Source organism: Papaver somniferum, unplaced genomic scaffold, assembly GCF_003573695.1.
Source record: "Papaver somniferum cultivar HN1 unplaced genomic scaffold, ASM357369v1 unplaced-scaffold_154, whole genome shotgun sequence".
In the NCBI taxonomy this organism is placed as follows: Eukaryota; Viridiplantae; Streptophyta; class Magnoliopsida; order Ranunculales; family Papaveraceae; genus Papaver; species Papaver somniferum.
In genome coordinates this window covers 652,872-667,962 of record NW_020624820.1, presented here as the reverse complement: position 1 = coordinate 667,962, position 15,091 = coordinate 652,872, and positions in this window count along the sequence as shown.

Genomic DNA, 15,091 nt, shown 5'->3' with positions numbered 1-15,091 from the left:
CACAATTGTGTGTACTCTGATCAAGATTTCCAACGTCGATTTCGCATGCCTCGGCACATGGTGAAAAATATTATTGATGAGCTTTGTCGAGTAGAAACTCAATTTAATTATCAGTTTGATGCACTAAATATTAGAGGTGTTAGAGCACTGCTCGGTCGAACTCGCAAGCGTTGCTATCTCTGTCAAGTTTAGTTGTCAAAACTCTAAGTCTTTATTTCTTGTCTACCTATGTCTCGTATTACGATATAATGTGTAGTTGAGCTTTAGACTTCACGACGTTCATCGATTGAAGATGAAGAACTACTAAGGGGAGCTTGTGGAACTTCATCAACAAAAGGTATGTGGAGACTTGAACACATCTATCACTCAGAAGTCTATTTCTATTCTATCCCCTATTGAGACAAAGTCGTATAGCTATATAGATTTTAAATTATACACATTTTATATTTGGAGCAGAGTTTAACTCGCTTACATATTTCTCGACATATATGTTGGTAAGCTTTCGCTTTAACCAGGTTCATCTTTTATTCTTGACGAAAGTCAAAAGATGATCATGTGAAAATCGCCTGGTAACATCTTATATGATTTGTGTGAGACAGTCACTTGGTGTAGACTCGGAATGTTTTGTATTGATTATCTGATCACTTGAAAATTGTTTTGAAGCTAATAGTTTGAGTGAGACAGCTGTTCCCGTCTTCTAAGAATGTTTCAATGATTAAAATGGGAGTTTATAACTGCATCGCCCTCAAAGCTAACAACTGACTAAACCAATAGATTAACTAAATAAAGAGGCACTAAGAATCTAAATCATTTACTTAAACACTCAATTAAGAAATCCACTACAAAACTTAACCCAAAAACTAGCCCTGCTCTGAAATATATATATATACAAGAACTCCTCTCAAATGATACATATACCATTTGGTTTACAAATAGAATATACAACATAATAACATAGCAGAAGTTAACCAACTAACGAACTCAACTCTTCGAAGCTTCCATTGCACAACTCTAATCTGTCTCTGAAACTGAAAGTAGGAATGCGTGAGCACATCATCCCTAAAAGGGGCGCCCAGTAGAAATAACATTTAACTTTTAAGTAATCATATGCAATATTTGGAAAATAATACATGTTTTCCCAAACATTAAATAGCGACCAAGTCACTGAAGCAAACAAACATGTATAGGGAATAAACTCCTTCTTTCAAACAATGTATAATACTGATGTCGTGAATTCCACATCGAATAATAATATTATGGTGTATCTCCCTAACCATAACATAAAAGCTGAAAGTAGGTAGGTATAAATGTGAAGGAGCGTATCCTATATACCACACGTGGAAATTCTTATTTCCCATACAATTAATAAAGAGAAATAAACATTGCAAGTCATTTCCAATTCATGGAAAAATTAAAAGAATCATCAGAACTATCATAATACAAACTAAACAATGCATGGAATGCACAAATAGACAATGCATGAGTTTGTTAAACATAAACTTTTGTAAAAGAAACAACAATGGTTTCAAAAGAGTTAAATGTAATTCCCACCTCTTTTGATGACAGCCATGCCTACCTAGAGATCCATGATCCACTGGTTCATCCTTTGAATCGATCGTTGTTAATATAGACTAACTGTTAATCACACAAGAACTCTAAGAATATAGCCAAAATAGCTCACACAAGAATCATACAAGTCTAACTAATGGTACCCTTACACCTTTTCATTCTCTATCTTTAGTATAGCTAAGGTTTACTAATTCAATTAGGTTGGTTATAAAGCCCATCTGATAGTAGGTATTATAAATATCTACAACTTTGTAGAAGGGACCAAAGCTAACTCGGACCATAAGTGGTCCAATTCATTAAGATAGGAAAACTAAGAACGGTTTTTTGGGGATCAACCTTTTTTTTGGGGGACCATTGTTTTATTTTGGGTAAGACATTAGAAGTAAATCTAGGTCACTCCTTATCTAAATATTTATATTAATATCAAAGTTACCCATTTCAGTTAAGTTAGTGTAATGATTAGTTGTATCATTAGGTTAACATAATTAGTGATTAGTACAAAGATTAAATCAAAAAAAAGAACTAAATAATTGAGAGAAGAGGGTTATATTTTTGCGATGTTTTCGGCTACGAAATATTTTTTGCACGTTTTCGGTTAGGAAACATTTTTGGCGACGTAACCGAACAAAGGTTCGGTTGGGAAATATTTTTTGCGACGTAACCGAACCTTAGCTCGGTTAGGAAATGTATTTTGCGAAATAACCGAACTAAGTTTCGGTTGGGAAATGTTTTTTGCAACTAACCGAACTACCTTAGTTCGGTTGGGAAATGTTTTTTGCAACTAACCGAAATGTTGTTCAGTTGGGAAATATTTTTCGAAATAACCGAACTAAGGTTCGATTGGGAAATGTTTTTTGCAACTAACTGAACTATTAGGGTTCGGTTGGGAAATGTTTTTAGCAACTAACCGAACTATTAGGGTTCGGTTGGGAAATGTTTTTTGCGACGTAACGAACTAAGGTTCGGTTGGGAAAATTTTTTTGCGACGTAATCGAACATCAGTTCAATTACGAAATAGCCAAACTGTTCTTCATGTTCATCATTTCCATTAGGTTCGGTTAGTTCGACAAAGTTTTTCACATAAATCCTAGCCGAACTTCTCTCTGCAACTTCCATTTTCAACTCATTTAGATGGTTAATACTCATTTTTCAATCGAACGAGGAACGTCAAGGAAAGAGAGAAGAAGAAGAAGAGAATAAAAAAAAATTTCAAAACTAAAAAATTTCGATTCCCCCTTGTTTTTGTTTTTGATTTTGGTTAATAGATTCATTTATATTAAATATATATGATTAGATTTATATAGTTATTAGGTTAGTTTTAATTTAAATTAAAGTAAATGGTAAATGTGTATTTACCTAACTTTAGGATATCCCTTACAAGTATAGGGAGGTTGGCCTAATAAGACCATGGTCCCCCCAAAAAAACCATGGTCCCTAAAAAAATGGTTCAAAACTAACTCCAAATCAAAGTCTACAACCCGGCCCATTAACTCGAGGCCTGGTCCAACTGAATCAAATAACGGTCACTAACAGTCAACGTCCAATCTAACAAGGTCAACTAACAGAAAGCTTCCAACACATATTTCGAGAAATAAATAAGTGAGATAAACTCATCTCGAAATATCAAATGTGTATAATGTAAAAGTATATATAGCTATACGACTTAGTCTCATTAGAAGATAGAATAAAATAGACTTTTGAAAAAATATATGCTTTAGTGTCCAAATACTTTTTGTTGATGAATTTCCTCCTAGATCCTCAGTAGATCTTCTTCTTCAATTGGTGAACGCCATGAAGTCTAAATCTCAACTACATATTCTATCCTAATCCGAGACATATCTATAAGCAAACTAGAAATCAATTATATAGTTTTGATCAACTAAACTTGACAAACAAGTTGAGATAGCAACGCTTGCGAGTTCTACCGAGCAGTGCTCTAACAAATTTCATGCTTGTATTTGCTATAGTTCTTTTATATTACCCTGTATTGCTCTTTTTTTTCTTTTGTTTGTCTTATTTAGGTAGAATCATCCAAAAGGATCGAAAAGAGTGTTGAAACGGACATAAATGTGAGTGTGGACTAAGGACCAGGAGAAACTCGACCAAATTCAGGAGTATTCAAATCTATATTTTATAGAATGAAGAGACAAAAGAATGAGTTCATTCCAAGTTCGTATGCAAAAGTTATGGGCAAAAAAATTTGGGATCAAGTAGAGACCAACCCCTACCTACGTCGGGATATAGGGTAGTTACGATCCCTACCTCAAAGAAGTGAAGAAAATATTTTCCAAAATTGTATTTCTTAGTTCTAAAGTATTCCCAAACCCTAATATTCTTAGGGGTATTTAAGATGACTTCCAAATACTTTCCAAGGAGTTCCGGACATAGTTTTTATCAAGATACGGAAGTGGAGACAAGAAGACAGGGAGTGAAATCTAGGGTTTTGGGTTCTTCCGTTACCGAATCTATTTTTCTTTGATTTTATCATATGTATATCATGGGTTTCTAAGTTCATATTTAAATCCATGAGTAGATAAATTCATATTTGATTGAAGATGAATTCTAAGTTGTATACATAATTTGATTTAATATATGAATCTATTTTGATTTCTTCACATGATTATCGTTTTTTTCTACTATGGTGAATATTTATGATTGATTTAGGAGGCCTACTAAACTGGTCCTTTGATTGATCTATTGCTAGTAACGGGTTAGGATATCCATAATTGTTGAATAACCCTTACACAAGTAGAAAACGTGAGACCTTGGAGAGGGATTCGATAGACCAATCGTACCGAGTTTAACTCCCAGGGTTTGTTTGGCAGCTGGGATATGAAATACGTTTCCCAGGTTAGGGTATTCCTTGGTTAATTTATCCAAAAATATCATGGAAATGGTTACTTTAAATGGTGTTTTTTTTCCACTGTGGGTTAAACTAGTATGTTGTTTATCAAAATACTTGTATACAAGCCAAATTAATTAATTAAAAAAAAAATAAAAAATTGCTAATTAATTAAAAAAGAAATAAAAAATTAACACCATATAATTTTATGACTTTGAGCATAAGAAAAATTAAAATAAAATAATTTGTTATCAAATTTGGGAAAAGTAACCATCAAACCCAGGAAATGATTAAGGTATTCCACGTTTTACATGAAATTCCAAAACCCACCTTTTTAGCCTCCTAAAATATAGGTAGGATACATTATTGTTATTTTTACATGGAATACGCACCCACACAAACACAATATATGGTTATTTAAGGGATAACCCAACTTGGTTAGGATATCAAGGCTGCAAACACGACCTAAAGCATTCGATTGAGTTAAATCCTATAAGAATACCTCAAGGTGGCTCAGAAAGATAGAATGTGATAGCTCAGCGTACATGTTACCCTACAGTTGGTGATATTCTATGATTAGTGACAAATCTAAAGACTTAAAGACCTAGACAAATTAAACTCCCATATTAAACGGTGAGGAAACCCTCGCTTCTTATTGGTCGAAATAGGCCTTTTTTAAGTTTTGTGAACGGTCCGCGAGTTATAACCCCAAAGGTGTCACTATCCATATACAAAAACTCCAACAAAACAAATTGTTAACAAAAATCCCATTTAATATAAACTGTCTATATTACCCTTCTAGTTTAAATCACCCCAACAAAAACAAAAATCAACCACACTTTAATTCTTATTATATTGTCACCCCCAACAAGAAATAAACAACCACCAATAAGCACCGCCTCCACCGATAACCACCGCCACCACTTCCGACCACCGCCGCCACCGCCACCACCTCCGACCACCGCCAACGCCACCTTCCGCCACCGCCGCCACCGACCACCGCCACCGACCACCGCCGCCACCTCCGACCACCACCTCCGCCGCCACCACTGACCACCACCGCCGCCACCGACCACCACCGCTCGCGCCGCCCGCCGCCACCACCACCGCCGCCGCCACCACCACACCACCACCGCCGCCACTTACCACCGCCCACCACCGACCACCACCGCCGCCACCACCGACCACCACCGCTCCGCCGCCGCGCCGCCGCCGCCACCGATACTGCGCAATTCCACCACCACTGCCAGCCACCCTACCATCCAGCACCACCATTGTCGACCACCACCGCCACCACCTCCGACCACCACCACCACCACCGATACTATGTAATTGCACCACCAATACCAGCCATCCTACCATCCAGCACCACCACTGTCGACCACCGCCGACCAAAACCAGCACCACGACCGCCCACCACCACCACCTCCCAAAAATACGATGAAACCAAAATCGGTTTCATCATAAATACGATGAAACCGATTTTGGTTTCATCATGGTTTCGTGAGAAATCACCTGCAAGAAATTTTTTAAGAGGTATTATACATCTTCATGGATAGAAATACATTGTTGAAATACGATGAAACCGATTTTGGTTTCATCATAAATAAGATGAAACCATAATTGGTTTCTGCGCTTCAACAGCAATACCACCAGTTATGTCTCAAGACCCATTACTCAGCTTCACCTGGTATATCTCTCCATCTAGGTTTACAGGCAATTCCTCATTGTATTGCAGCACTTCATTGCACCTGTAACTACAAAATTACTTCAAATCCCATACCCACTGCATTACTGCCTTGCATTTCAGTTCAAGCTCATACCTGAACACCAAAAATGCTCCATCTCAGGCTCAGTTTGATCTTCAACTGGACCTGCAATATCCATATTAATTCAACCAGAGCAACACCAGTTCCTCCATGGATTTTGATTATCACCAGCTGCAGTTCATAATCACCACCAACATAGGCATCTCAGTTCTTCTCTACACTCTCAACCTGCAACTGTACTTAAAAACCATTCTCAAGCATCAGCTCAAACCATTCTTCATAGAGAACCAACTCAAAGCCAACACCAGTACCACCTTCTCTATAATATTAACTTCAGCTGCAACCGGAGCTTACTAGCAGCATCAAATGAAACTCGTCACAAGACCCTGTCACTGCAATAACCATATCAAACCATCACTGCAATAACCATATCAACAATACCAGCACTACACTTGCACACTGCCAATCTGAAAGCAGCGGCACAACATCTCCTAGCTGACTCTAATCAGCTCCACAATCCAATTCACCACCTGCAATTGCTTCCCATTTCAATTCTAGCCATCATTTTTCTCTATTAAACCTTCTTTTGGACCCTCTCCTTCACCTAATTTCAGAATCAGATTCCACTGTTTCCAGAACAGTTTCATGTTTCCCTTCTTCCTGTAGTAAAGAAGTTCATCAACTTTATTCATCCCAAGAGCAGTCCTTAATGTCTCCATCTTTCTCTCCTTTCTAGCATCAATTTGATGGTCTGACTGAGTACCTGACCCCTGAATCAAACACAAGCAGTTCCAACATATCAGTAATAAGATATAAGAATATTGGCCAACAAGAATAGAATAGTTACTTTTTCTTTCCATATGCTCAAATCATCTCAAGTAGGTACTCGGAAATTAAAAAGAGCATGTTTTAGGAGATGCCTCCTTCACTTACGCTGCACACAAGTGTCGGTGGGAGTCAAAAGAGGGCCACACTGTGGTACTTATACAAGTTTTCAAGTTCAACAGGGGCACCTAGTCTAACCACTCTAACCATAGATGATAACTATCAGATTGAACTGCAAAATATGACTTTGAAATGTATGCATGGCAGCTCAACATTAACAAACCACATAATGTCAACTGCTAAGTTAACTGTGGAAACGCAACTTAAGTTTTCAATAATTGCACAACCAAACAACTTGTACACTTTCCTTAACCAGTTCTTTAACTGGCATGGACTTCAATTAAAAAGTTAGCCCATAAAATGGACCTCACTAAGAGACAGTAATGCACACTTCATTGATCTCAACATTTTAGACTAAAGTACTTAGACAAACTTCAGTTCAAAATTCATCTACTATTAGAAAATCAATCCACCAACAACGGTTTCACCAAAACTTTTTCATCATAAATCATAGTACCACCAATAATTGGTTTCGTCTACAAAAAGTAAACCGACCAGTATTGCTTGATACAAAATTGACGAAATGAAAGAACAAACAGTTGAGTTTCAATGAGAACAATCCCATAAATTTCCAACAATATGGTTTCGTCGACAAAATAGGTTGTACCAAAAATAAATAAGAAAAAGAAAGATATTAAATATATGATGAAGAATTCAAAGGTAGTCCAGGTGATACCTTTTTTTCCAGGTTTCTATGAAAACGTTGTATAACAATTAAGCTTCTTGGGCAATTCATTGTTGTTTGTGGAAAGCAACCTGCAGCCCTGTAGTACCACTTGATATGTAAGTACTCAACAATCCAACAGAAAGAATGTGAAAATTTTAGGTCCACTTCAATTATAAACTTCCCATGTGAAACACAAACTGTGGAAATGAATAACTAAATAAATGTGTACCATTCTTAATAGTTCCAAGAACTTTATATATAAATAATATCTCAGTGAACGGTTTTGAGAGCTATAGAGGGAACCCTTAAAAAAAATTACATCCTTCCAAGCTCCACAAATCGAGCTCTCATTAATCAAATGCAATCCCACAAATTAGTCCAAGCCTTATACCAGCTTAAACTGGACTTTCACATTTCTTTTTACCCAAAGCCATCACCTAAAGGAAGCCGCTGTTCTTATATTTCGGACAACGTCGTTAGCAACTTGACTTGTTTCCTCATACAACGTATTCAACCATTACATGTAAAAAGATAACTTTTGCACAACCAAGATCGCGAATTAGAAGGAAAAAAATAACATGTATATAAACCATGTAACGGATTCTCATTTATACCTAAATCACTTATGAGTCTTTTGATTAAGCTACACACGACAATGACAAAGGAATATATTTTTGATGCAGATGAAAAAAATGAAACAAAGTTAGTTTCACCTATAAAAATTAAAATAAATTACATGAAATCAAAATCGCTTTCACCAAAATTAGATGAAACCGAAATTGGTTTCATCAAAAATTTACTCATGAGTGTTTTAATTTGCCTTTTCCAACACTTTAAGAGAACTATTGTGTTGGTGTATATGTTTACATCCCAAACATCATCTCTTGTAAGTGCTTGAGCCAAAATTATCATTAAACACAACAAATCAATCAAACTGAAACAATCATGACTTCAAATTCAGATCTAAAATTCATTGGAATGTAAAATCAATTCAACCCAAAAAAAAACCAAAAATCGGGTCCAAACCGTCATAAAAATATAAACCCAATGACAGATTTAACAAAGATGACCAAAATTTTATCTCAATTTCAAAAAAAAAAAATCAAATGGATTCAACAGAAACTCATATAAAATTATAATTCAACAACAACTCGTATGAAATCAAGTAGGAAATTAGTACCAGATTGAAGTCATGGTTTGTGGTTGTACAACCACTGTTGAAGAAGTGAATCAAAGGACGAAGAGATGAGCACCAGATTCCCAATTCGCCAAAAAATATGTTGATTTGTTGTTATTTTACTGACATCCAATTCCTCTTTTTCTTCTTCTATTTCAAGTGATTTGGAACTCTAAGTTCTACAGTGATATGGTATTGACGGAGGAATAAATAAACCCTAAAGAAGTTAAGGAGGAGGTGATGGTGGTCTTGGAAATGGTCGTCGATTTGGTGGTGGTGCGGAACGAAAATGAGGTGATAGATCTGAACATAAAAATAGAAGAAAAAGAAACGAATCTGTTCGTGGAGGAGACGGAGGAGAAAAAGGTGTTGCTGATGGTGGTAACAGAGGTGTTGCTTCTGGTTTTCGCGGAGCTATTTGTTGCTGCTGGTGGTGATGATGGTGGGGAGAAGGAGGCGGAAAAAAGAAGAAAAAAGAAAAGAGAGAAGAAGAAGAAGAAATGAAGATAAAAAGGGTATGTTTGGATTTTTTAAAAATAATAAAAACTAAATTTACTCATTATTATTTGACATGGGGTTTTTGTGCCACTTTTTAATCAAATGGTTTTTATTTATTAAAAATAATATGGTTGGATTTTTTGTACCACAAGTTTGGTCACCTAGGGTTTTGTCACTAGTTTTGTTTTGTGAAACGAGAGTTTTCGTGAGGGCACTTGGCCACATATAATTGATTTAAAAAGAATATAAAAAAGATTAAAAAAAGAAACCAAATTCAATTTAGAATACATGACGTCACAATATTTAAGTGAGGACACTTGGCAACGTGGGAATAGTTTAAAAATTACAAATTTAAAGGAAACCCTAATTTACCGTGTTTGGAAACTTATGGAAGTCCAAATTCAATTTGGAATTTGATTAACTACTACATTAGGACTCTTTTTTCCAAATTAATATATAAAAGAGAAAAAAAATCAACATGTTTTCTACGAAAATAAAAGGAAAGATTTAATAAATTTACACATATTCTCCACCTATTTAATGTATTTTCCACGCCATGTTAAATAAAAAATACATCGCCACGGGGCGGGGCGAAGCCTCGCGACTCACCAAATAAAAAATGCATCACCACGGGGCGTGGCGAAGCCCCACGCGCACCAAATTAAAAATGCATCGCCACGGGGTGGGGCGAAGCTCCGCGACTCACCAAATCAAAAATGCATCGTCACGGGGCACATACCAAATCTTAAATGCATTGTTACGGGGTGGAGAGAACACCTGCCCACTCCAACTTTTAAAAAAAATGCCCGGTGTGTAGCACGGGTACAAATCTAGTATATAATTAATAATATTACTTTGATGAGTTTTCAGTACTGAAGAAGGATTATTTGATCATATTTCCCATCTTTGATTACATCTTTATAAATTAGTTGCTTTGTTATTTACTTTGCTTTATATTAAACCTATAAACAAAACCCCACATTTATGATTTTTGACAACTAAAAACTCACCGCTCTTCGTGGGAACGATCCTTACTTCCATTATACTACCAGTTAATTGTGTGGAAATAAGCGATTTAGTTTGTTGTGCCTACGACAACTCATCAATTTTTGGCGTTGTTGCCGGAGAGCAGGTAGCTGTTAGTTGTTATTTATTTTTCGTTTAGTTAGTACTTTTTTTTAAAGGTTTTACTGTTAGTTTTTTTATATTATTTTCTAGAATTTTGATTTCAGGTACATTATCTCTGGTTGCTAGTGTAGATGGTGAAATTTGGATAAGGAGCAAAAGTGTCATTTTAAGCCATTGGCCCTCAAAGCATCCTTAGCCACGATTCCCTAAAAGCATCCTTAGCCACGATTTCTAGTATACGTCCCCGCGAGACACTGTTGGTCGTGATGCCGTGACTCCTAGTGCACATCCTCGAAGAGATACTGCTGGTCAAGTAGGTTCTGTAGAGCGTAAAACTTCCCTAGTAGACTTATGAACCAGAACAACTACAATTCCAGCATGTCTTCACGAGACAGAGCTGATTGTGATGTCATGATTCCTAGTATACATTGAAAAGACGAGGGTACCCAAATATACCTCAATCTAAAACTTTTCCACCTATAAGTCCTTTCACCGAAAGTGATTGTCTATGGACTGAGTCGAGACAATACAACAAATCGGTATTCACACTTTGTGTGATCGTCTATGGATACGAGATCGAGACAATACAACAATCAAGTGTGATTACTTGATAATAGGTTCAGACTTAACCAAACACTATAGGATTGCTATCGAGTAATAAGGAATCAACGTTTGTGTATTTTACTTCTAATTATAATAAAACAATTATAATTGCGGAAATAGAAAAGTAATAGACACAGCAAGATTTTGTTAACAAGGAAACCGCAAATGCATAAAAACCTCGGGACCTGGTCCAGAATTGAATGCTCTCAGAATTAAGCCGTTATACAAAATCTAAACCAACTTCTTATAGCTGAGACCAAACAACTAAACCTATTGTTCACCTAGTTTCTTCAGTATCCATGCGCCTCCAACTTTCAATAAGTCACGCACTTGGAACAATTCATTTGGTTCGTATTCCAAACAGTAAAGGAACAAAAAATATGTTCGGTAACAACTCTCTTCAAACAAAGTGATATGAGTTAGACAAAGGCTTTTCTGTTTACTTCATTAAACTCCTTTGTCGGGTTTTAGATCAATCTAATAACAACTACCAAAGTAATTATGTTTAGACTATGCAATCAATAATAGGATCTACCAAGATACTAAATACTGATGTCGATCTACGCAACTAATCAATTCAATTTATCAAAAGATAAACCGATTATAGTTGGATCCCAACCGATCAAGTTTTGTGCACACTAAAGATTATGAACCCAATAAGAAATCTTCTTTGTCTTAAAATCTTCTTTGATATTCAATAAACACCTGCACACAACACAACTTGAATCTCTTGTGATCAATCACACACAGAACGGAGTCTGTTAACAATGGATTACCATAAGACGTCTTTAGATCCACAAACAGTTCTACAGATCCTCTTCGACACTTCGATCTAGTTTGAGTGAATCTTATATCATAAGAGAAGATTTTAGGTGCAATCAAAGTTCAACAACCGCTAGTCAATCAAATCAATCGAAAAATAACAATAAACTGCAATTATTTAGTTTCCCACCAACGGTACTTATTGATAGGTGATTTTAGGTTTTAGGTTCTACCCGTCCTAGCTCCACCAAGTGACCTCATATTTCTAGGAATGGTAAGAGACAGAGATGTCTTTCTATTGTACCTTTTCCTTCCTTATATAGACTTTCCCAAAAGTCCCCCCTTTTATGACATCATGACACATGTCTTAAGCCTCCTTAATTACTTTTAATGCCATTCATTAATATAATCCCTTTCTTATCCTTTAATTGCTCCTTTGTCCCTCTTGTCTCATGGGTATTTTTCATTGGACTTGGACCTAGTCCCCAAGTCCCCACATCTTATCCTAGGTTTACCACCCCTCTTGGGGGTATCCCAGGCCCATTAAGGGGTATTATTTTTCGTGTATCAACATTAGTCCCCTGACTATCGGGTCAATTGTCAAATGACTCGATAGTCAAATCACTCTACATCCTTGGTCGCCACGCGTCTTCAGGAGCGAGGCGGTTACTTACACTATTTATGGCGATACTTCCTTTATATAAGAGCATTGTGCTTCTGACCTGCTCATTAGTCTTAAGCCCCTTGTTTTCATTTTCGCCTGTCTTTCCACATACCTTGCTCAGAATGTCTTACTCCCTTCATGGATACACTCTGACCTTAGCGCCAGTTCCCACGCTGGTTTCGATGTTCAAGGAATCAGAGTTGGCGCGTTATCGCTGGTGAAAGCTGAGGTTGAGGCACTTCATGAGCATAGACTAGTAAGCAGGGATTCTATGCGCGCTCATTTCTCGGAGCGCCACAAAGAATATCAATATTCTCAGAAGGCTGAACCCTCCACGTTCGTGACATCCGCGGTTCATCATGCTTTAGACGATGCTGTCACCGCTCGGTATACTGCCAATTCGTTATTCGTGGAGTCTTCGATAACGACGGTGACCATGGAGCATGCCATCGCCATAACATCCGTAGGTTGATAGACAAGTCCAGTTGGGAATTATCTCAGGCTATCATTCAATGTGATGAAGGGCACCTGATGCTGGAAGCCGTGGGCATGGACATTGCCTACCCACTATTGTACGTTGATAGCCGGATAATTCGTACGCCGTTTTGGTGTGGCTTACTTTATTACCTTTGTAATGTTGTGTTGAATTTTCCCCTCTTGTTGATTCTTTTCTTATTCCTTTTGTCTCATGGATGTCGTCATGCTGGTTTGGCCCCTTAGTCCTCTAGTCCCCAGGACTCAAAACGAGTTCACTTTTCCCCTTAGAGGTACCCTAGGTCCGCTTGGGGAACACCATCTTCCATGTCACCACTAATATAGGTCGACACGTATTGTAACATGCAAGGGGACTGCGGACGGTTGTTGCATCTAAACTGCGTCATCCCCCCCCCTTCTTTTTTTATATACAGTTCTTCCCTTAGTTTGATCACTGGTTTCCTTCCCAATCTCATCTTACTTCTTTCTTGGTCGGCATATCGCCTGCATGGCTAATTTTATTCACGGGTACGTGTTATGCTTGGCGCATGTGCCCGTGTTAGTCTCGGCGATGTTTAGACATGACGAATTAAAGCGCCTGCTTCTCGTGAAGGCTGAAGTTGAGGCGCTTCGAGAGAAGATAATGACGTCCAGGAACACTAAATGAGCCAGTTTCAGGGAGCAGCTCGAGGCGTATCGAGTTGCTCAGCGAGCTGAACCATCGGGTCGTGTGCCGCTAGAGGTCCAATGCATATTTAATGAATCTGTTACCGCTCGTGACGCGGCAGATCAATTAGTCGCGGATTCTTTGTTAATGATGGCTACTGTGGATCGCTCCGTCTCTGATTTCCGGCTCTGGATTTCTAATCAGGCGGCCCCACCACTTCTTGGGCACGTTCTGACCTTAGCGACTGTGTCTTTGCTTGTGTCTCACCCTTACCTCGAGGATGAGTTATCGCGTTTTTTGGGACTAAGGGAGGAAGTTGGTCTGTTGTGGACGCTTAGGTTGATTCATCAGGACAAAGTGCGTAAAGAGTACGATGAACACGAAAATACTCTCTCGTTTGCTCTCGGGGCCGGCGCTGAGGATAAAATTATTCAAGATATCTTTAAGTTAGTGAATGAAGCTGATCAGGATCTCCGTTTGGCCACTGCGCAATGTGAATACGGGCGTCTCATGGTGGAGGCTTTGGACGCGGATATTGCTCGCTGTCGGGCATTAATGGCTGATTAGGTTGCATTTTATTTTAGTATTCCGTTCGTGGCTTCATTTGTTCTTTTTCCTATGCATTTGCTTTGGGCAAAGTGTGAGTAAAATTTTGCGAATTGTAATGTTATTCTCTTTTTTTTTGTCAACTGGGATGAGTTGGTAGTAGTGCATGTCCCATTCTCCCCCCCTCCCCTCTTTTTTATTTATCCGAAGGTAGCGATAGGACATGCATTCGTTGGTTGAACGCGCCATCCCCCCTCCCTTTTCTTTTTATCAGAAGGTAGCGGTGGGATGGGCGAGCGTTGGTTAAACGCTCCATTCCCCCCCCCTCTTTTCTTTTTATCAAAAGGTAGCGGTGGGACGGTGAGGCGTTGGTTGAACGCGCCATCCCCCCTTTTATTTTTATCGGAAGGTAGTGATGGGACAGCGCGGGCGTTGGTTGAACGCACCTTCCCCCCTTTTATTTTTATCAGAAGGTAGTGGTGGGACGGGCGAGCGTTGGTTGAACGCGCCATCCCCCTTTTTATTTTTATCGGAAGGTAGCGATGGGATGGGCGGGAGTTGGTTGAACGCACCTTCCCCCACTTTTATTTTTATCTGAATGTAGCGATGGTATGGGTGGGCGTTGGTTGAATGCGCCTCCCCCTTTTTTCTTTTGGAGTTTCTGTAACCTTTCGTAGGTGTATCAGCCTATTGGGTGCCTTTGGTGTTCCCGTAGCTTGGTGAATTTGTCAGCCTACCGGGCGCCTTTGGCGTTCCCGTAGCTCTGTACATTGTCAGCCT